Source organism: Lithobates pipiens, unplaced genomic scaffold (assembly GCF_037356315.1).
Source record: "Lithobates pipiens isolate NorthernLeopardFrog02 unplaced genomic scaffold, aLitPip1_a1.2 Scaffold_25, whole genome shotgun sequence".
NCBI lineage: Eukaryota > Metazoa > Chordata > Amphibia > Anura > Ranidae > Lithobates > Lithobates pipiens.
This window is the reverse complement of record NW_027507787.1, coordinates 106,103,915-106,126,986: the sequence shown is the minus strand read 5'-3', so window position 1 is coordinate 106,126,986 and position 23,072 is coordinate 106,103,915. Positions and strand designations below refer to the sequence as shown.

Below are 23,072 nucleotides of genomic sequence, written 5' to 3'. Positions count from 1 at the left end.
GTGTGAAAGGGGTCTTAAGGAGATTGTATAGTGTATGACCACCCTAAATGTGCATAACAAGACAGAAAAACTAGGTCTATGCAATGCGTTTTTTGTTATGGTTGAAGTCAAGATCTCAAATAGTATACAAGTCCCTGGCATATTCCCTAATCTGTAGTGTCTTAAAGTGGTTGTATACTCATTTTTTTAACTTTTACCTACAGGAAAGCCTATAATAAGGCTTACCTGTAGGTAAAAAAAATATCTCCTAAACCTGTACGGTTTAGGACATATTCCCCTCGGTATGCACCGCTGACTGCAGCGGCGCATGCGCACAAGGGGATTCTCGGTCTGAAAATCCGGCAGTGGCCGACCGGCCGGAATGAAATCTCCCACGCACATGCGTGGGAGTGACGACATCGCGGCTCCGGCCACTCACAGCGCCGGAGCCGCGATACCCGGAAGAAACACAGAGGGAGCATGTCAGCTCCCTCGGCGTGGATCGGGCCAGATGTCGGGGCCTCGTTCTAAGGTAAGTATTTCATAATGAGCTAGTATGCGGTGCATACTAGCTCATTATGCCTTTTGATTTGCAGGTGTTAAAAAAAAATAGCGGGTTTACTACCGCTTTAATACAGTAAACATAAGGAACACAGCAAATCAATTTCCCTCATGCTTCATTTCACAAATAGAACATAATCGCCAACTTACAGTAAACTGAAAGATACACTTGGGTATCTGCACTTCAAAATAAGCCCCTCTATCACCTGGACTGTTATTGACAAGAGACACTAAAATCTTTTGCATTTTCAGCTGGCCATACAAGAGACAATCTGATTGTACAGAGGTTGTGCTTTAGAGTTAGGCCGCGTACACACGGGCGGATTGTCTGCCCAACTAAGTTCGTCAGACAATCCGACAGACAGTCCGTTCAAAATTTGAATGAACGGACTTGACCACACACGATGAGCAGACAGTCCGCTGAAAGCATGCGTGATGATGTGTACAGTACGTACGACGGGACTAGAAAAACGACGTATACACTGCAATGCAACCTTCGGCTGTGTAAATCCTTTCTGAGCATGCGCCATACTTAGTCCGTCCAACTTGCCTACACACGAGCGGACTGTCCGCTGAAACCAAGTTTGGACGGACAAAACCAAGTTTGAACGGACAAAACCAAGTTTGAACGGACAAAATTACGGAAATTCCGTAAGACTTTGTTCGTCAGACAGTCCGCTGAAAAAGTCAGCTGAAGCCCACACACGAGCGGATTGTCCGCTGAAACACTGTTCAGCGGACTAAGTTGGACAGACAATCCACCCGTGTGTACGCGGCCTTAGCCTGGCTGTACATGGAGTCAAAAAATGTTGCTTGTTTAGCAGGAATGGCTGAATTTTGATCCATGTACAGGCTGGCTGGTTGTACAGAAGTTGATCTATTGGATGACTTGTGTACAACCAGACAATTTTCCCCAATGATCAGTGTGGCTATAGCTGACAACACTAGTAATTTGAAAACAGCCCACTGTCATACTGCAATGCCACAGTAGGAAAGATTACCCCATCCAAAGAGAAATGTGTGAATGGGGGGAGGGGGGGGGGGATCCGCTTTTCCCTCCTTCAACCTGCATGTTAAAGTAAATAAAAAAAATAAAAAAATAAAAACCACCATGTGTATGGCTTGAATAAAACTATGCGAAAGAACACAAATGGACAGTCACTTGCACCGTATAGTTTCTGGTAGTTCTAAAGAAGGTTGTAAAATCACATTGTACAGTGTATGGCGAGCTTAAATGTGCTTACAATACAGAAAAACTACAGAATGCAAGATGTTTGCATTACATATCACATACTACACAATATAGAGTATACAGCAGTATGCTCTACCCTTGCATTCTAAGTATATAACATTGAAAAATAAAAAAGGAAGAAGAAACCCTGCAAACCAACTTTCCAGATAAATCCCTCATTCACCAATAGACAGCATCACGCAAGTTTACAAAAGCGGCAAACTGCACTTCAAAAATAAGCCCATATGTCACCTCTCTAGTGACTGACAAACTTCACAACATGAAAGTGGTGTACATACCTGAATGTGACTTGATATTCACTTCTTCCAACGCACTGGATGATCTGGTCACAGACTCTGATAAATTCAATCCACTCTAGATAAAATCCAAAATGCAAAGGAAGAAACAGCACAGAGTCACCTGAGTTTAAAAGTCCAAAACATGTCCTGATAGGAGGATACAACATTGTAACAAGTTAGGCCGCGTACACACGGGCGGACTATCCGTCCAACTAAGTCCGTCAGACAATCCGACAGACAGTCCGTCCTACTTTTGAATGAACGGACTTGACCACACACGATGAACAGACAGTCCGCTGAAAGCTTGCGCGATGACGTGTACAGCACGTACGACGGGACTAGAAATACGACGTCCAATACACTGCAATGCAACCTTCGGCCGTGTAAATCCTTTCTGAGCATGCGCCATACTTAGTCCGTCCAACTTGCCTACTCACGAGCGGACTGTCCGCTGAAACCAAGTTTGGACGGACAATATTACGGAAATTCCGAAAGACTTAGTCCGCCAGACTGTCCGCTGAAAAAGTCCGCTGAAGCCCACACACGAGCGGACTGTCCGCTGAAACACGTTTCAGCGGACCAAGTCCGTCAGACAGTCCGCCCGTGTGTACGCAGCCTTAGGGTTCACTGTCTGGTCACAAGCAAAGGCCAGTGCTCCAAATTTTAAAAAAATGCTGCCAATCTCTTGTCTGAAAAACTGGCATCCTGGGAGACAGAAGAAAGCTTTTGCAAGCAAAACCTATACATAAAAAAAGGTAAGGGTTTTTCCTTGGATAGTTTTTTCTTCATAAGCTATAAGGCTTGATTCACACCCATGCATTTTTTGTGATTTTTGCATTCTGCAGATTTTCACTACAGCCCACTTAACATGTTTTCATATGGAACACATTCTGTAGTACAAATCTCCAAAATGCACAGGCGTGAATCCAGCCTAAGTGCCCATGCACACTGCAGCTTCTAAATCTGTCCAAGGTCTGATTCACACTTGTGCAGTTTGCAGTTTGCATATTGCAGGTGTATTTAGCATTTTTCAATGCACATCTTTAGACCATTTAAACCATCTAATGTAACCAAAAAACAGAAAATCCCTGGCCCTTTCCAAAAAATGCACAGATGTGAACTACATCCATAGGAAACCATGTTAAATGGACTGTAGGGTGTTTATGCAAAACTGAAAATGCACAAAAAAAAAAGCATAGGTGTGCTTTTTTATGCATTTTACACCAGACTATTGACTATTAGGCCTCATTTACACTGGCCTTGACGGCTGCATCTATAGTCATTTAGAGGAAATTTCTAAATAAAATATAATGGATTTTAAGGCTGGATTCACACTAACGCGTTTTTTGATGCATTTTGCAGAGATGCAGGGACATTTTTTTAACATGGGTTCCTATGGAACATGTTCACATCAATGCATTTTTGTGCCTCTGCATTTTTGGAAAGGGTGGGGCATTTTTTTCATGCAAAAATGCAGCGTTTTTTCATGTAATAGAAGTCAATGGAGCTGCATCAAAAAACGCAAGCACTGCATTTTTACTGCGATTTGCATTTTTTTTCCACTGTATATAGCTGGTTGGCAAGCAACCACAGTGAAGAAAAAAAAAAAAAACGTGGCAAAAATGCATGTCCAAAAACGCAACAAGAACTGCAAAAACGCTCAAAAGCAACATGCATAGATGTGAATCGAGCCTAAGGCCCCCTTCACACTGGGGTGGTTTTAAGGCGCTACAGCGCTAAAAATAGCACTTATGTAGCACCTGAAAAAAACAGCCCCTTTCACTCCAGTGTGAAAGCCGGAAGGCTTTCACACTGGAGTGGTGCGCTAGCAGGGCAGTGAAAAAAGTCCTGCTAGCCACATCTTTGGAGCGGTTTATTCACCGCTCCTACCCATTGAAATCAATAAGGCAGTGCGGCTATACTGCCGGCAAAGCTCCGTTGCAGCGGTGATTTGTGGGCGGTTTTAACCCTTTTTTGGCCGCTAGCGGGGGTTAAAACTGCAGCACTAGTGGCCGCATACCGTCGCTAAAACGACGGTAAAGCCCCGCTAAAAATAGCAGCACTTTACCGCCGACGCCAGCACCGCCCTAGTGTTAAAAAAGTCCATGAATATAGGTTCCCATACAAGAGTTCTTCAACATCAAAACATGAACTGGAGAAAATGCTAGCCAACCTGGCTATGCTTCCATAGTCCTGCTGCTATGCATACCAGTCCCTCAGACCAGCGGCTGTTCAGACTCGCTTAGCCTTGAAGATTGCTGCACCTTGCTGCACAGTAGAGCTGCACAATTATTCGTTCAAAAATTGTGATCTTGATTCAACCCCCCCTCCCGATCTCTATGCGCATTTCCCTGATTCATTCCCGTAACAAGTGCAGAAAGTTCTCTGCTCACTCAGCTGTCAAAAAAACAGGTAGCTTGCCACATTTTTCACAAAATTGTCAGCGCTGGGAGATAACTATAAACATTGTAACATTTAGTACTTTTAGAGATGAAAGGGATGAACTTTGTGTAAATGAGGTCAGTTCAACCACTTAAAGATTAAACCTTTTTCTGACACTTGTTGCTTACAAGTTAAAATCAGTATTTTTTGCTAGAAAATTACTTAGAACTTCCAAACATTACATATATTTTTTTTAACAGAGCCTAGACAATAAAATGGCGGTTGTTGCAATATTTTATGTCACATTGTATTTGTGGAGGGGTCTTTCAAGCACAGTTTTTTGGGAAAAAAATACACTTCAACAAATAAAAAATAAATAAAAAAACAATGACGTTAGCCCGATTTTTTTATATATTGTAAAAGATGATGTTACGCAGCGAGAATCGTGATCTTTATTTTAAGCGAAAAAAAATCATGATTCTCATTTTAGCCAGAATCGTTCAGCTTTACTGCACAGATACACACTCTGCCCTCTTGATAGGAGCAAACCTGACTCCTGGGATGAGAACTCAAGGCTGCAAGTTTCCAGCAAAACCCAGACACAGGATTGAAGGTTAGCAGCCATCACCGAAAATCATGCTAGGTCTTATTTTCGGGGAAACAGGGTATGTGGGTTATATCGACATATCAGGTGCTGGACACTGGCACGCCCCTTAAGGCGTGAACTTCCCCCATGTAACCCCTCCCATTATTGGGAGTCCTCAGTTTTGTAGCCAAGCAATCAAAGTGTATAAGAAGAAGAAGGGAGGGACCTCTGTGTCCCCTGATGTACATCAAAGAAAAGGATTTTACAGGTAAGCTGTTTTAAAAATCCTATTTTCTTTTCTTACATCAGGGGACACAGAGCCATAGTAATAACTATGTGGGATGTCCCATAGCAATGGCAACTGAAGGGGGGAGACAGAATCAAGGAAACAGCAGGCCAGAGGACTCATACTGCAGTCTGCAGTGTATACTGTGCCCAAAGGCAATATCCTCATGACCTTTAATATCGATTTGAAAAAAACAGATAAACGTCTGAACCAAAGACCAAGTTGCGGTCTTACAGATCTTAGCCATAGAGGCCTAATAATGCACCACCCAAGAGGCACTAATCACCCTGGATGAATGTGCTCTTAATATGAGAAGGAAGAATTTTCTTCTTTAAGCTGAAGCTTGATCAATCACTTGACAAATCCATTTGGAAAATAGTGGCTATGGATGCTGCCTGTCCATATCTTGGACCCTCTGGCTGTACAAACAAAACCTGTGTTTTGCGAATCTGAGCGGTCGCCTTTAAATAGATTCTGATCGCTCTTACTACATCAAGTGACTGTAGTGCTTTCTCTTCCCCAGATTAAGGCTTCTGGGGAGAAAAAAGGAAGAATAATATCTTGGTTTAAATGAAAACCTGTTACCACCTTTGGTAAGAATTCAGGATGAGGACATCAAACCACCTCATCCTTATGCATGATGAAATATGGCTCTTGCAAGACAGAGTCGTTAGTTCCAATACTCTTCTAGTAGAAGAAATGGCAAGCAAAAAAAGATTATCTTACTTGTCAAAGAACCAAGAGAATTTCTCGTAAGGTTCAAACGGCTGATTTAACAAAGCCGACAAGACCAATTTTAAATCCTAAGTATTTAGAGGTGCCTTGATATGGGGGATAAACTGTGTTACCCCCTGAATAAGCTACGCACCAATAGTAGGAAGCAACAGGCCGTAGGAAAAGACATTGACATGGCCTGGATCTGGCTCTTGATAAAAGTCAAGGCCAGCTTCATTTCAGATCACATAGGCAGGAATCCTGCCTATTGACATACTTCCTGGGGTGCCAACTCCTGGATCCATACCAAGAAACCTATGCCTTCCAGATTCTATAGTAAGTAATTGTGGAAGCCGGCTTCCTGGCATTAGTCAAAGTAGACACTACTGAAGGAGATCACCCAAGATCTTTTATAGAGTCTTATCTTTATCTTTTTATATACTCCTTATCCATAAAGTTGGATGAAATACCGGACCTTGTGCAAGAAAGGTCTGGCTATAATGGCAGAGTCCAAAGGACTCCTACTGCCATCTTTATGATCTTGAAAAATTAAGATCTTCTGGGACCTGGCTGGGGTCACCAGAATCGCCTCTTCTTGTTCCTGCTTAATCCTGCGGACAAGGCGCGGAAGTAGCAGAACTGGAGGAAAAGCATAGATCAGTGAAAACTGATCCCCTGGGAAGACTAATGCGTCTGTTCCTCCTGCTAGCGGACCCCTTGTTTGACATAAAGTTGTCGACCTTCTTTTTTTTTTTATCCAGAAAAAAAACTAGTATCCAGCCACGGCCCCCATAGTTTTTCAAATTTATCAGGGCAACCTCTATGCTGATAGACAATTTTGTCTATTCTCAGCGTATTACTAACAGTGGTGGTCCACTACCGGACCGATGGAGTCCGATTTCCAGTGGAGCATTATCAACTTGCGGGCAATAAAGAGCGCCCTGGTCAGAGCCTCTCTAGTATGCCATTCCCAGTCCAACTCATCCAGCAAGTTCAGAATGCAACACCGAGGATCCCAGGGGACTGACACCCGAAACACCGTGCTCAGGGTGCCCCTCACCCCCCTCCAATAGACATGAAGTTTGGGGCATCGCCACAGCATGTGTAGTAAGTCACCGTGATCCCTTTTTACATCTGGTACACACCGGTGTCGGTGTAAGGCCCATAGAGTGTAGCCTACGGGGAGTATAGTAAATTCTCAGTATGGTGTACAGTTGGGTAAGTCTATGCGTCACATTCAGCGAGCAGATTGCCACCGATTGCAACACCTCCTCCCACTGCTCATCTTCCAGGGGTCCCACATCTAATTCCCATTTCCTTTTAACCGCAGGGGGTGTTTCAACAAGAACCTGCTTAAAAGGGTAGCATAGCTCTGCGAGATAAATCCTTTTGAGTTGGCAGCTGATTTAAGCTGGGACACAAGAGGCAATCCCTCCAGCTGCCAGTCCGAAACCTTTGATTGGGCCAGAAAGGCGTGCCTAAGTTGCATATAATAAAAGTACATATGTGCCAGGAGTTGATATCTCGCTCTCAGAGTATCAAAGGATAACATTCGACCATTACTGATTATCTGCGTTAGATAAAACACTCCCCTCCTCTGCCACCTTTCCTTATGCTGCAGCTTTGCTAATTCAGGATATGACTCATTAGCCCAGATAGGGCTTGTTAGGTGTGACCTCAACAAGTCACCTATTTGTCAGGTTATGTTACCATTTCCCAATTGTTAGTTAGAGTTCTTATCCAAGCAAAGAGACATGGAGGTATTATTCAGTATTTCTGCTCAGAAGTCCGTCGTTAACTCTGACTGTCTCTGACTGACTCTGGCTCTGAGGCTTCTTTATTACATCTTTTATAGACAGAAAAGGGCAAACATCAGCAAATGTAAAAAAAACAACATTTTCAAAGAAAAGACAATTCTCCGGGTGTTATCAGCTGATAAGACAATCTTCTGGGCGTAGACTGCTTTTTAGGGCTGATGCGGCCTCTTCTTGATGAGTACGTGACAATAGATGACGAATCCTTATTTTACAAAGAAGGATAGAAAAATACATGTATTTAGTAAGACATACGGTCAACCATATTTTGTTTAGACACCCCTTAATCCTTACATTTCCCCCTTTGACATCACCCCTCCCTCTTGCCCTGGGTCCACCTGAACAAGTTCTAGTCGGCCTATATCCAGAGTACTCTCCCTGACCGCGAGTTGTCAGAGGGGTATACACCCATCCCCCTGGACAGTACCAACATCTAAAATTCAGGAAGAGTGGCTTTTCTGACAGATGGGTGATGTCAAGAAACTAAATCTACCTATCTTCACAAAAGTTCCATCTTTTCCGCATCATTTACCTTGGCTTTCTTGCAAAAGCACATGAGCAGTTTAAAGCATGCATAAAAGAAAAATACGAATAAGAGCACCACTATAATCGTCATTGCTGCCTTCTTAACCCAAGAGAATAACCCTGAGAAACTAAAAGTTCCACCAAACGGATCCCAGTCGCGACCAATATTTCGGGCCTTCTCTTGTAAATTCTTTACTTCCGTACGGTGTTGTGCAATGATGTCATAATAGTCAGGTACCTCAATGCTGGTGTTATGTATCCAAGTACAGCACTCATAGTCCTCAGTAGTTTCACAGAGTCCTGTCAATGCTGCACTCATACTTTCAATTGCTAATTCATGTAATTCTAATTGTTGTCTGATGGCTCTGGTCTCCAGATTTAAGTTAGTAATGTCATCAGAGTTTTTCTCCAAAACATCATTAATAATTCCTGTATAGTTATTTAGTCTTTTCATTAAGTCTATACCCCATCCTGTCCAGGACGGGAACCAAGCCCATGCCATGTCCTTCTTCAGGAATATTTCTCTTTTACTACGATACCTGAGGGGATATCTAGGATGCATGCTAGCTTCTAATAGGTGATCACCTCGTTCATCACCTACTACTCCCATTACTGGTACTAAACTTGCGAGGTAGCACCATCCCTGAGCTCTTCTAGGTATCCAAGTATAACATTTATCCTCACAACAGATGTATATATTATTTCCCAGTGCTACTGATCTTGAACTGATATCATTTCTATAACGAGAGGTGTATCCATAGAGGGATAAGTTGGATACTAACCACCTAACATTATTATCCACAATGTTAGTGAGGAAGTCAGATAATGTCTGGTGTGTGCTGGAATTACTGGGATAGAAGCTTCCATTTAATACGACAATGGACAAATTAAACTTGCTGTCTTGGCATTCTCCATTTCCTCCCGTTGTGTTCCCTAAGTTGAAACACCAATCAGGGAAAAAGGCGAGACCATTTGACTTAAACATTACTGTCTCGCTGGTATTTGTTCTAATTATGTTAATGCTACTGTTAGCAAGATCAGTATAGTTTATAGGAACTGCCATCAGTGGTATACTTGCTGTGCTGGGGTGTAATTTGCTACAAATCCAACATTTCTCATATCCTGACTTCTGGGCATAAGCATATTTAAACTTCAGTAATAACATTTTTTTAGAAAATCCTTCATCCTTGTGTATTTTATTCTGTGAGGTAACCAAACTATTAGCCAGAATTACTGAAACAATAAAAAGATACATGTTGTCATTTGCCAACTGGCTCCTTTTTACAATGAGAAGCGTGGATCCAGGTAGGTTTCCCTTCCAATTTCACTGAGGTTGCTGTAATCAATAGCACCTGGAAAGGACCTTCAAACCTTGGTTCCAGTGTCTTTCTGGTATGTTTCTTTACATACACATAGTCTCCTGGTTGTAGATCGTGAGTACCTGTGACAGAATTAGGGTCTGGAAGAGAAGAATACACACTCTTGTGGATTTTAGTCAGACGCTGTTGCAACTGTATTACATACGTAGTTAAACTATCACATTGTAATTGCATACTTTGAGGAAAATATAAACCTAATCTAGGTGCACTTCCAAACAGTATTTCATATGGGGATAACCCAGTTTTTCCTGTTGGGGTGTACCTAATAGAGAACAAAGCTAAGGGTAGGCACTCAGGCCAAGGTTTATTTAATTCTTGCATAGCTTTTTGTATTTTCAGCTTGATTGTACCATTTACTCTTTCTACTGATCCTGAACTCTGTGGGTGGTAAGGAGTATGAAAACTTTGTTGAACCCCTAACATTGCCATCACATTTTGCATTATTTCTCCCGTGAAATGTGTCCCCCTATCTGATTCTATTGTTTCTGGGAGACCAAACCTAGGTATCAGCTCAGTAATCAGTTTCTTGGCGGTGGCTTTTGCCGTAGCTGATTTCACAGGATAACTTTCGGACCAGCCTGAAAATAGGCAGATGCACACGAGAACAAATTCAAAGGGGCCGCTCTTAGGCAATTGTATGTAGTCAATCTGCAGTCTCTGAAAGGGATATTGGGCCCGGACCTGATGTTTACGTGGGGTTTTCACTCTCTGTCCTGGGTTATTAATCAGACAGATTTGGCATGCAGCACAGTAGTTCCTTGCAGTACTACTGAATCCAGGGGCTAGCCATCCTTGGCTTACAATCCTATACATAGAATTGGAGCTGACATGAGTGGGTAAGTGGACAGCCGCTGCCATTGCGGGGTATAGAGAAGCGGGTAGACATATTTTGTCTCCTTCTCTCCATACATTGTCAAGGCCTGGTGCAGCTCCCTCCTTAACCCAACGGTCCTTCTCATTAGCCCCTGCTTGTTCCTGTAGTTCGATTAGCTGCTGCCATGTGGTTTCGGGCATACTCACCTGTACCGTGGCTAAGGTCTCAGGGCTTACTTCCCCTAGAGCTGCCTTCTTTGCAGTTAAATCTGCAAATGCGTTTCCTTTTGCCTCAGTTGTTTTTGCGCTCGTGTGTGCCGCTATCTTCATGATGGCTACTCTTTTAACCTTTTGAAGATTGTTCAGGACTCTTTTGATTCCTTCACCATGTTTAACAGGTGTGCCTGCTGCTGTAAGGTAACCTCTAGCTTTCCATATGTGGCCATAATCATGTGCCACACCGTAGGCGTATGCGGAATCAGTGTAAATGTTCCCTTCTTGTCCCTCTAAGTGTTCTAGGGCTTTCTCTAGAGCGGTTAGTTCCGCTTCTTGTGCCGACATGTGTGCTGGTAGTGACTTTGCCTCAATTACCTGTGTGTCCGTTACCACAGCATAACCTGTGTGATATTTACCTTTGTCATCGGCAAATCTACTACCATCTATGTACAGTGTGTGTTCTGCATTTGTAATGGGTATGTCTGTGACATGTGGGAACCCCGTGGTTTCTTGTTCCATAAGTTGGAAACAATCGTGTTCATCAGATGTTATGTCATGAAACGAAAGTGTGTCAGAATCCTGAGTATCTTGTGCTGTATCTACACCATTATCATCATTACTCCCCCCTGTCAAATCTGTCTGTAATGGTAAAAGCTGTGCTAAGTTAAAAGAAGTGCATCGCTGAAAGGTAACATTGGGGGGTAGGAGCAAGGTGCATTGTAGACGCAGCTGCCTTGCCATTGATATGTGTTTTGGCTGGACCTGTGACAAGATGGCGTGTATGTCATGTGTGGTATGTACCACTACAGGATTGTCTAAGACAATTTCTGAGGATTTGTCAATGATAATTGACACTGCTGCAACTGCTCGTACACAGGACGGTGATCCTCTAGAGACAGGATCGAGAGCCGCCGAGAAGTATGCTACCGGCCTTTGTTTGATGTGTTGTTGTGTCAACACCCCTGTTGCGTGTCCCGTGATTTCAGCAATGTACAAATGAAATGTTTTGGTATAGTCAGGGATCCCGATCGCAGGTGCCGAAATTAGTAACCTTTTTAAGGTGCTAAAAGATTCATGACCTGCTTCTGTGAGTACATAGGGTACTATTTTCAAGCAATCATATAATGGCTGCATCAGAGAACTGGCATGTGGTATCCATTGTCTACAATATGATACCATTCCCAGAAACATACGAAGTTGCTTAAAGTTGCGTGGGATATTCATTTGTCTTATGGCCTGGACTCGGTCTTCAGTGAGGTGTCGAGTACCCTGGGATATACAGTGGCCCAAAAAGACAACCTTTTTCTGACATACCTGTAACTTAGTTCTATTCACCTTGCACCCTTTTTCAGCCAGGAATTGTAACAATGATAGAGTGGCTTTTAAACAAGTATCGTTATCCGGACAACATAACAATAGGTCATCTACATATTGCAACAATACACAAGTGTCAGGCGGTAGCCATTCTCCCTATTTTTACTTTTTAAGGTTTAGTCAGTGGGGCATCGGACAAAAGACCGTCATAACCACTTATGGGTATGGTGTCACGGGACGTCATGTGTGGAGGGACTACTGAATCAGACAACAGACTGCGTGACGCTCCTGTGTCAACCAAACAAGGAATATGTTTACCTTCCACCTTCATCAACATGTGGAGCATTTTGTTCTCTGATTCAGCTAGGACTGGGGCAAGTCATGCGGTCGGATCGTCCCTATCATTGGTACGCCTCTGTCTGTAGTCCCTCGTGTCTCTGTCCGTGTTTCCTTCCTGTTCGTCTTTTATCCTTTTCCTACAGTCTCTTTTTATATGTCCCACCTTGTTGCAGTAATAACAGGTAAGAGGTTTACGGGAGGAATTCCCTCCTTCATTGACCCGGGCAACAGTGTTAACTCCCGGTGTCCTTCTGGGTTTAGTTTCTGCTAAATCAGCCTCTATGCCTTGTGCTTTCTGCAACAATGTTCCTCTGTCCCGTATGGCTCTCCATTCGGGAGTACATGCCTTCAGTTTGTCACCTATTTGGGGTACTAGTCCTTCCATAAACTGTCGATTGAAAGCCCTAATGGTGACGGGTAAGGCTAAATCTAGACCTTCGTCAGCCATCATGCTTTCCATGTTGAGGTAAAATTCTGTAACAGTCTGACCTGGGGCCTGTTTTATGGGCGCTGTCGAACCCCTTTCCTGCTGTTTCCCTTGGCAAAATTCTCGTAACTGAGCAATAAACAGGGGTCTAGAGTCTATATGACGAGGATGTACTCCTGGCGGATCTGCCGCTGGATCCCCTTGTGGTCTATGTGGAGCAATTTCATTCATAAATTGATTAAACATCGTTAGTGTCATTTTATGTCTACACAAATCTTCCCCATCTTGCCAAGTTGCTTCATGTGTGTCTAGTAATTGTGTCACGAATCTACAGAATGCGGCAGGTTTTGCTACGGGATCAGGAGCATTCTGTATTAATGCCATAAGAGTGTCAGCCGACCAAGGTGTCCATGTCCTCAGAACGACTTGTTGGGTCACTGTAGGTGGCTGTCCTGCTTGACCCGCATTTGGATTATTTACTTGTATTACCCTAGTCCGACTATGGACTGGAGCTACGGGCTCTGGTCTTTGAGCGCCGCAATGTACACATTCCTGTGCCCAGTCTGTATTCTGGGTACCGCATACTCGGCATACCCATCCTCTTCCTCTTAAGGAAGGATAAAGTTTTGGTCTTTCGCTACCTGGTGTGGTAGTGTTATAAGGAGGTGGAGTATCTCCCGTATTAACCCTATCGCCGGGAGCAGAAGGAAGACTTTTGTGTCGGACCTTCATATCCCATCCACCCTTTTCCTGACAATACTCCCATCCCTCCTCTTCAGCCCTGTTGGAAACCTTAATTAAACATTGTATTTGTGATACCCATCTGTTCTGCAATATCTCTCCCTGTCTGTCTTTCTTTATTTCTTCCCAACCTTCTACACTTAATCCATTTTCTCCATCCATCCCCAATTTCTTGAGAATCCTATTTGTGCCCTGTGCGTTATCCTTCCCATACAACATTGTAATTATGTCTTTAACAGCATAACATTTCTGAGATTCCTCCTGGGGTTTACCATGTGTCTGGCCCATTTTGACAGTCCTGCCTAGGTGGCGTTTGGATCACTTACTAAGTGTCTCGTTGCCTTCTCCTCCTAGGGTGCCAAAATACTAAAAACCTCTCCTGGATGAGATTTCTGAAATCGAATTACCTTATATGCTAGCCAACTGACAAATATTATGACCAGACTGACGGCTACAACATATACAAGCATTCCCTTTTGGTGGCCAAACACATATGACTAGGTCTCCGGGACTTTGTGGAGACCTTATTTCCGTCCCATTACCATGGAATCTCTCAGCATTCGTTTCTTATTCCTGCTTTATTGAGGCAGTCAGGACTTATACTTTCAACCCGTTTTTAGGCTCATGAATCAAAAAGCGTATATCAAACTTAAGTGTCGGACCCCCAAAGTACTCTTACGAGTTAAGGGCGCATTCCGTTACCCATTGGGATGATATATGTTTCAATTCACACCATACAAACAGGGCTTATCTCATTCACAACAGACAGATGACAAGTAGACAGACAAGAAACAACGGTAACATAAGCCAAAATATTAAGTTCAAGACCCGCTTACTACAGAGGTTGGTGTTTACCTGAAGAACAATTCAGACAGATCAGGTGGGCACAAATCTAAGAAGCACAGAGTTTATAAGAAAATAAAGCTTTTCTTACCTGCGCAGGATTTGTCTGTGGTTCTTGATGTGCCCAGCCTTTTCGTTCCGTCCTTATGTTCGTTCGCCTCTTGTAGTTTCTTCAGCGAGTCCCTATTCGCGGCGCCAGAAATGTTAGGTGTGACCTCAACAAGTCACCTATTTGTCAGGTTATGTTACCATTTCCCAATTGTTAGTTAGAGTTCTTATCCAAGCAAAGAGACACGGAGGTATTATTCAGTATTTCTGCTCAGAAGTCCGTCGTTAACTCTGACTGTCTCTGACTGACTCTGGCTCTGAGGCTTCTTTATTACATCTTTTATAGACAGAAAAGGGCAAACATCAGCAAATGTAAAAAAAAAAACATTTTCAAAGAAAAGACAATTCTCCGGGTGTTATCAGCTGATAAGACAATCTTCTGGGCGTAGACTGCTTTTTAGGGCTGATGCGGCCTCTTCTTGATGAGTACGTGACAATAGATGACGAATCCTTATTTTACAAAGAAGGATAGAAAAATACATGTATTTAGTAAGACATACGGTCAACCATATTTTGTTTAGACACCCCTTAATCCTTACAGGCTGTATTCACTAATACTCGTAGCTCCCTGCAAATATTTGGTTTTGTTCCATACTTTCTGTGTTAAGTTATATGTGGGGAAACTTTTTTGGGGGGGTTTGCCGAAGGCCTGAGCCTCCAGGGCAGTCGGAACAGATCCCCCGCCCACCGTGTACAACATGATGGCCTCAGAAGCGCTAGGGACTCTGCCAGTGGGGTCACTCTCAGGGGCCATAGTGCCTATTAAATGTTTTAGTTGAGAGGCTAAATAGTACAGCCAGGGGTTCGGCAGCGCAAGCCCCCCGTCCCACTTTGGGTGTTGGAGATGCTCTAATTTAATCCTAGGGGGTCGGCCTTTCCATATTAGCTCACGAAAGATGGAGTTCACTATCCTAAAAGTCTTCAGCGGGATCACCACAGGAGAGTTGTGCAACATGTATAACAGTTGGGGCATTAGGATCATTTTAATAAGGTTCACCTTGCCTGCAGCCAACATACACAGCAAATTCCAAGTCTTAGTCCTGGAGCGAAACCTGGTCAGCAGCGGTGCAATGTTTAACGCAACATAGTCTCTGATTTGCGGTGTCACCTGTATCCCCAGATATTTAAACTGGAGGGCGATAGGGATCTCTCCCACTTGTCCCCCCTGCTGTGGTTGTGGCTCATCTATAGGCATAAGTGCGGATTTGGACCAGTTTATCCTAAGACCAGAGAACTCCCCAAAGCGGGTCACTGTATCTAATGTGTTATCCAGAGACTGTGCTGAGTCCCCCAGCAAAATCATAGTATCATCTGCATAAAGCATCACCTTTTCCTGTCTATCCCCATAGCAGAAAACTGTGATGCCTCTGTGCTCCCTGATCCTAATGGCCAGTGGTTCTATTGCCAGGGCAAACAGCAGGGGAGATAAAGGGCCTCGACCAAGACAGAATGACAAAGATAGCCTACCGGGAGAAGGAAGAATGGGATATTAAAGCTTATATGACCTCCTTACCCACAAGGGTGGATATGGATCACTATGTTCAGAGGATGGAGAAAGCGTATAAAACAGAAATCCAAGAGATAAAAACAATTGCGTTGGAAACGCATGGTAAAATAGAAGGTATGAATATAAGAATGGAAAGTTTGGAGAAGGAGCTAAAGCAGGTGAAGGAAAAAATGCAACAGCAAGAAAAGGATTTAAAGCAAGCAGTAAGTACTATGGATGAGCAAGAAAACAGAAGTAGAAGGAATAATATAAGAATAAGAGGCTTAAAGGAAAGCGTGACTTCAGAAATGCTCCTGGAAGTAATTCAAAAGATCTTTAGTAATATATTGCAGGACTTATCAAAAGCAGAAATATTAATTGATAGAGTGCACCGGGCTATGGCACCAAGGAAAGGGGATGTCAATATGCCTAGAGATGTGATATGTAAACTTCACTATCCTTAAACTAAGGAGAAGATCATGGCGGCAGTACGGAAAAATAATCATATACAGTATGAAGGATCAAATTTGCTTTTTTTTCAAGACTTATCTAAATTAACATTGGATAAAAGAAGGGCTCTGAAACCATTATTGGAGCAGTTAAGGATTAAAAATAAGCAATATAGATGGAAATTTCCCTTTCAGCTACAGGTTCAGCATGAAGGACAGACTGTAATATTTAGAGAAATGGCTGATTTAGAGGACTTTCAGAAGAAATTGCAGCTTCCAGAAGTGAAAATACTAGACTGGCCTAAGGATTTTATTAGAAGGAGATAGGAGGGAAATGGGGGCTGAGGTGGAGGGGAGGGGGAGTGGATTGGGGGGGGGGGGTTGGATATAGGTGGGTAAAGGGTGGAAGGGGTGGTGAGGATAGGTGTTGGGAGGGAGGGGATGTAGGGGGGTATAATGGTAATGGGTAAAAGGAAGTAAGTCGAAAAGGCAAGAAAGAGTCACTAAATTGTATGGATGTATTATATTTGATATGTCACAGGCCTTAATAGTAATAATGAATTTGTTAACAAGATTATTAAATATACACATTGGGGTTGGTTATGTTAATTTAGGGTTAATAAAACACTATTGATATGGGAGGTTAATATATAGTTTGGATATGTTAGATATGTAGTGGTATATCTAACCTTAATTAAACACTTAGTAATTGGTGTGTAATATTACCCCCTCCCCTTTTTTTTTTTTTGAATTTTTTTTTAATATATATATTTTTTTTTCTCTCCCCCTCTTCACTACTCTCCACCATATCCCTCTCTCTCCCCTGGTTTATTTTCCTATGGTCTCCTCATTATAGTTGGAAGGGGAAAAAATATCTCAAAGCTTGATGGTAAGATGGAAGATGTATAAATAAATGATAAGGCAAATAGATGTATATAGAAAAGGAGAATAATTTGAATAGGAATAGAAAAATAGCATGTAACGGCCGAATGGTAGGGACCTTACCTAGGGTAAGATAGACTAGTATAGTCAATAATTAGGGGATAAGAGGTGTCAAAGGAGTGGGTTGGAGTATATGTGGGTGTAAATTTTAGGGCGAATGAGTGGTAATGGATTGGGTAGGATAAGGAAGTAGATTGGAAGGTATTAAGTGATATTTGTGTTAGTATAGTAAGTGTTTGCGTGTTTTTATTATTTTTTTTTGTCTTTTTTTTTTTTTCTTTATGGGAAATGTAAGGTTTTGCTCCTTTAATGTCAGAGGTCTAAACTCCCCCTCTAAAAGAAATCAAATATTGAATTTTATGAATAAACAGAAAATTGATATAGTGCTATTTCAAGAAACACACTTTCGATCAGATCACATACCTAAAATAAATAATAGAAATTATAGTGTGTGGATACATGATACATTTCCTTACTCTAAATCAAAAGGTGTATCGATTGCGTTTCATAGGGATATACCAGTCCAAATAATACAAAAATATGAAGGTAAGGATGGGAGGTTATTAATAATAAAACTTAAGCTGTATGGAAAAATATTTACAATAATAAATTTGTACCTTCCAAATTATGGGCAAATAGAGACTGGAATAAAAGCCCTATCAGACGCAATGGAGAAAGCTGAGGGAATAGTAATTGTGGGAGGCGACTTTAATTTCCTGATGGATATAAAAAGGGACACTACAAATATTAATATGCAAAAAAAGAAGAATAACATAAAAATAAAGGAATTTAAAAATGTCTTGAGAAAATACCAGCTAACTGATATATGGAGGGCCCAACATCAAATGGAGAAAAATTATACATACTATTCAAATATTCACAACTCATACCACAGATTAGATTATTTTTTTGTAAATAGGGAAGGTTTAATAATGAAGCCAATATCAGAGATAGGGGGATTTCTATGGTCAGATCACGCCCCAATATATCTAGAGTTTGCAGTAATTGCGACAAAGAAAAGGAGTGGGATATGGAGATTGAATGATAATCTAATCAAAGATAATAAATGTGAGGTAGAGATACAACAAACTATAAAAGAATTTTTAATAACTCATGAAGGAGATGAAACATCATTCCCAATTCAATGGGAAACATTAAAATGTGTATTGAGGGGAATATTCATCAAGCATGGAGCAAGAAGAAAAAATATTGAAACAATCTCAATTGCAAACAGAGATTTCCACCTGGTGGGCATGTCACATATAAGGCGGTTTTTGGGCAGGTTCAACTCCTTTTGGAGCTCAGCCAGCTGAGCACAGGCATTAAATGATTGGCGGAAATGCACACAGACTTTCCTGGCCTGCTTCAGGACATCCCGTAAGCCCAGGTACCTGCCCAAGAACCTCTGCATCTGCTTCTGTTGCAGTCTTTGGGGGTCTGCTTCTGGTGCCTTTGGGGGGTCTGCTTCTGGTGCGGTCTTCTGGTACCTTTGGGGGGCCTGCTTCTGGTGTGGTCTTCTAGTGCCTTTGGGGGGTCTGCTTCTGTTGCAGTCTTTGGGGGTCTGCTTCTGGTGCGGTCTTCTGGTGCCTTTGGGGGTCTGCTTCTGGTGCGGTCTTCTGGTGCCTTTTGGGGGGTCTGCTTCTGGTGTGGTCTTCTGGTGCCTTTTGGGGGGTCTGCTTCTGGTGCCTTTTGGGGGGTCTGCTTCTGGTGCGGTCTGCTTCTGTTTCGGTCTTCTGGTGCTTTTGGGGGGTCTGCTTCTGGTGCCTTTGGGGGTCTGCTTCTGGTGTGGTCTTCTGAGTTTGAGATTTCACTATCTACAAATGATTACTAATGCCTTGGTGGGGGGAGGGAATGGGGAAGAAGACTAACCACCTATGATTTAGGGTGCGTTTTTTACTGTGCTGACTAAAGTGTTAATCATCTCAACAATTGCTGGTTACTAAGTAGATACCAACTATTTTTAAAATAAAGCTAAATGCAAAACTTTTTTTTAAGTTTTGGACAGAGTGGAGAGGGACTGGAACACCTTTTAGGTTTGTATTGCTACCTATGCCCCATTAGGAATATTCATTCTTTATATTTGTTTCCTATTATCATCAAAAGTGTCAGTAAAAGAAAATGCCAAATTTTGGGTTGTCCCTAGAACAGTTATAGAGGGGAAATCTTCCAATGGGGACATTCGTTCTGGTGACCTGGCGGGCCCCAATGGATTCCACTAATTTGCAGGGATTTCCTCTCACTTCCTGTTTAGGCTATGGGACAGGAAATAAAGGTAAATCTCTCCAATGGGGCACAGATAACAAGAAAAAATTGGACGTGTTATAGCCCTTCCTTACTCTATCCGAAATGCCTACAGTTTTACTTTAAAATTTTATGATTTGGCATAATTTTCTGCTCCCCTGACAATGGTCACTAGTATAGAGAGCTGCATCTTATCATTCTTTATGGGGATACAGACAACAATAAAAACTAACCTGTTCTCACTCTATCCAAAACTTTAAAAACAAAAAAAAAGTTTTGGCTATACATATACTTTAAGTGCTCATGCACACGGACATTTTAAAATACTGGCTGCAAAGCTAGCTCCGACGCCTGGAAAAATCGGCGTTAAAAACTCGATTTTTACCGCGTTTTGCATTGGCGTGTTTGCGCGTTTTTTAGCATTAGCGTTATGTAGCGTTTTTGAAAGAAACACATCTCTTGGCTATAGCACTCAGAAAACAAAGAAATTATGTTGCGCGTTTATGCGCGTTTATGCGCGTTTTTGCGCGTTTGTGCGCGTTTTCCCGCGATTTGCGTTTTTACAGCTCTAGCTCCGCGCCACGGAACTCACTGTTCCTGGGTTCTTTTTACAGCTTAAAAACGCCTATGCCATTTGCAGCTCAAAAACGCCTAGGTGGGCATGAAGCCATAGACTAACATGGACAGGCGTTTTTAAGCTGCAAAAAAGGCTCAAAAAAGCGGCTGTAAAAACGTCCGTGTGCATGAGGCCTAACTGTCACTAAACTTCTTTTTTTTTTTTTATAAATTAAAACTGTACCTGTGAAGAGAAATGTAAATACTCTCCTGCTCCCTGCTCGATTGATCTCAGCTTTGATCAAGAGAAATTCTCAGTTAATGTCTATGCAGAAACTGACACTCTGGGAGTGTCGTCTTCTGTCAACCATATAGTGCTTAGTGCTATGCCCTTTAATCCCTATGTCAATAAAGGACACAGCAGTGACTTGGCTCCCGACATAGGTTAGAGCCTAAATTGGTGGTTGTTATCCAGCAGGAGGGAAAATCTTCATCCTGCAAGGTGTTAACAACAGATGCCAGCCTTCTAGGCTGGGGAGCAGCCCTGGAAGAAGATTCTGTCCAGGGGAGATGGTCCAGGTTAGAGGACCTTGCCTATCAACTTTGTTGGAGGTTTTCAGGCAGTACATCTGGCCATAGAATCTTGGTGGTCAGATTACGGGACTGTCCTGACAGGATTCAGTCTGACAGAGCCACGGCGGTGGTTTACATCAATCACCAGGGGAGTCGTGCAACCCAAAAAAAGAGGTGAATAATGTTCTAGCTTTGGCAGAACATAACACTCCTTGCCTAGCGGCAATTTTAATATTTCAGGTGTACTACTTGAGACGCCAACAATTATTTCTGGGAGAATGATCTCTTCACCTTGATATCTTCCTAGCAATATGTCAGATGGGGTATCCTGACATGGAGCTATTCGTGTCCAGATTCATTAAGAAAGTCGACAACGGCCGTATCTTTGGGAGATACTGAAGCGTTTTGGCTTTGGCGCTGGGTACATATCCTGAGTACGGCTGCTTTATTACCACCCGAGCGCGGCCATTAGGGAGGCCGGTAGGCTATCTTTGTCATTCTGTCTTGGTCGAGGCCCTTTATCTCCCCTGCTGTTTGCCCTGGCAATAGAACCACTGGCCATTAGGATCAGGGAGCACAGAGGCATCACAGTTTTCTGCTATGGGGATAGACAGGAAAAGGTGATGCTTTATGCAGATGATACTATGATTTTGCTGGGGGACTCAGCACAGTCTCTGGATAACACATTAGATACAGTGACCCGCTTTGGGGAGTTCTCTGGTCTTAGGATAAACTGGTCCAAATCCGCACTTATGCCTATAGATGAGCCACAACCACAGCAGGGGGGACAAGTGGGAGAGATCCCTATCGCCCTCCAGTTTAAATATCTGGGGATACAGGTGACACCGCAAATCAGAGACTATGTTGCGTTAAACATTGCACCGCTGCTGACCAGGTTTCGCTCCAGGACTAAGACTTGGAATTTGCTGTGTATGTTGGCTGCAGGCAAGGTGAACCTTATTAAAATGATCCTAATGCCCCAACTGTTATACATGTTGCACAACTCTCCTGTGGTGATCCCGCTGAAGACTTTTAGGATAGTGAACTCCATCTTTCGTGAGCTAATATGGAAAGGCCGACCCCCTAGGATTAAATTAGAGCATCTCCAACATCCAAAGTGGGACGGGGGGCTTGCGCTGCCGAATCCCTGGCTGTACTATTTAGCCTCTCAACTACAACATTTAATAGGCACTATGGCCCCTGAGAGTGACCCCACTGGCAGAGTCCCTAGCGCTTCTGAGGCCATCATGTTGTACACGGTGGGCGGGGGATCTGTTCGGACTGCCCTGGAGGCTCAGGCCTTCGGCAAACCCCCCCAAAAAAGTTTCCCCACATATAACTTAATACAGAAAGTATGGAACAAAACCAAATATTTGCAGGGAGCTACGAGTATTAGTGAATACAGCCCTATCTGGGCTAATGAGTCATATCCTGAATTAGCAAAGCTGCAGCATAAGGAAAGGTGGCAGAGGAGGGGAGTGTTTTATCTAACGCAGATAATCAGTAATGGTCAACTGTTATCCTTTGATACTCTGAGAGCGAGATATCAACTCCCGGCACATATGTACTTTTATTATATGCAACTTAGGCACGCCTTTCTGGCCAAATCAAAGGTTTCGGACTGGCAGCTGGAGGGATTGCCTCTTGTGTCCCAGCTTAAATCAGCTGCCAACTCAAAAGGATTTATCTCGCAGAGCTATGCTACCCTTTTAAGCAGGTTCTTGTTGAAACACCCCCTGCGGTTAAAAGGAAATGGGAATTAGATGTGGGACCCCTGGAAGATGAGCAGTGGGAGGAGGTGTTGCAATCGGTGGCAATCTGCTCGCTGAATGTGACGCATAGACTTACCCAACTGTACACCATACTGAGAATTTACTATACTCCCCGTAGGCTACACTCTATGGGCCTTACACCGACACCGGTGTGTACCAGATGTAAAAAGGGATCACGGTGACTTACTACACATGCTGTGGCGATGCCCCAAACTTCATGTCTATTGGAGGGGGGTGAGGGGCACCCTGAGCACGGTGTTTCGGGTGTCAGTCCCCTGGGATCCTCGGTGTTGCATTCTGAACTTGCTGGATGAGTTGGACTGGGAATGGCATACTAGAGAGGCTCTGACCAGGGCGCTCTTTATTGCCCGCAAGTTGATAATGCTCCACTGGAAATCGGACTCCATCGGTCCGGTAGTGGACCACCACTGTTAGTAATACGCTGAGAATAGACAAAATTGTCTATCAGCATAGAGGTTGCCCTGATAAATTTGAAA

General features: G+C 43.0%; 1 long non-coding RNA gene across 1 annotated transcript; it reads right to left on the bottom strand.

Moving 5' to 3' along the window:
- Positions 1-7,799: 7,799 nt before the first annotated feature.
- On the bottom strand, positions 7,800-15,089 carry LOC143930469 (uncharacterized). The gene is made up of 2 exons (XR_013262776.1): positions 14,541-15,089; positions 7,800-8,057 (listed from the first exon to the last, which is right to left on the bottom strand). It is a non-coding gene; the product is annotated as an uncharacterized LOC143930469 (long non-coding RNA).
- Positions 15,090-23,072: the final 7,983 nt, after the last annotated feature.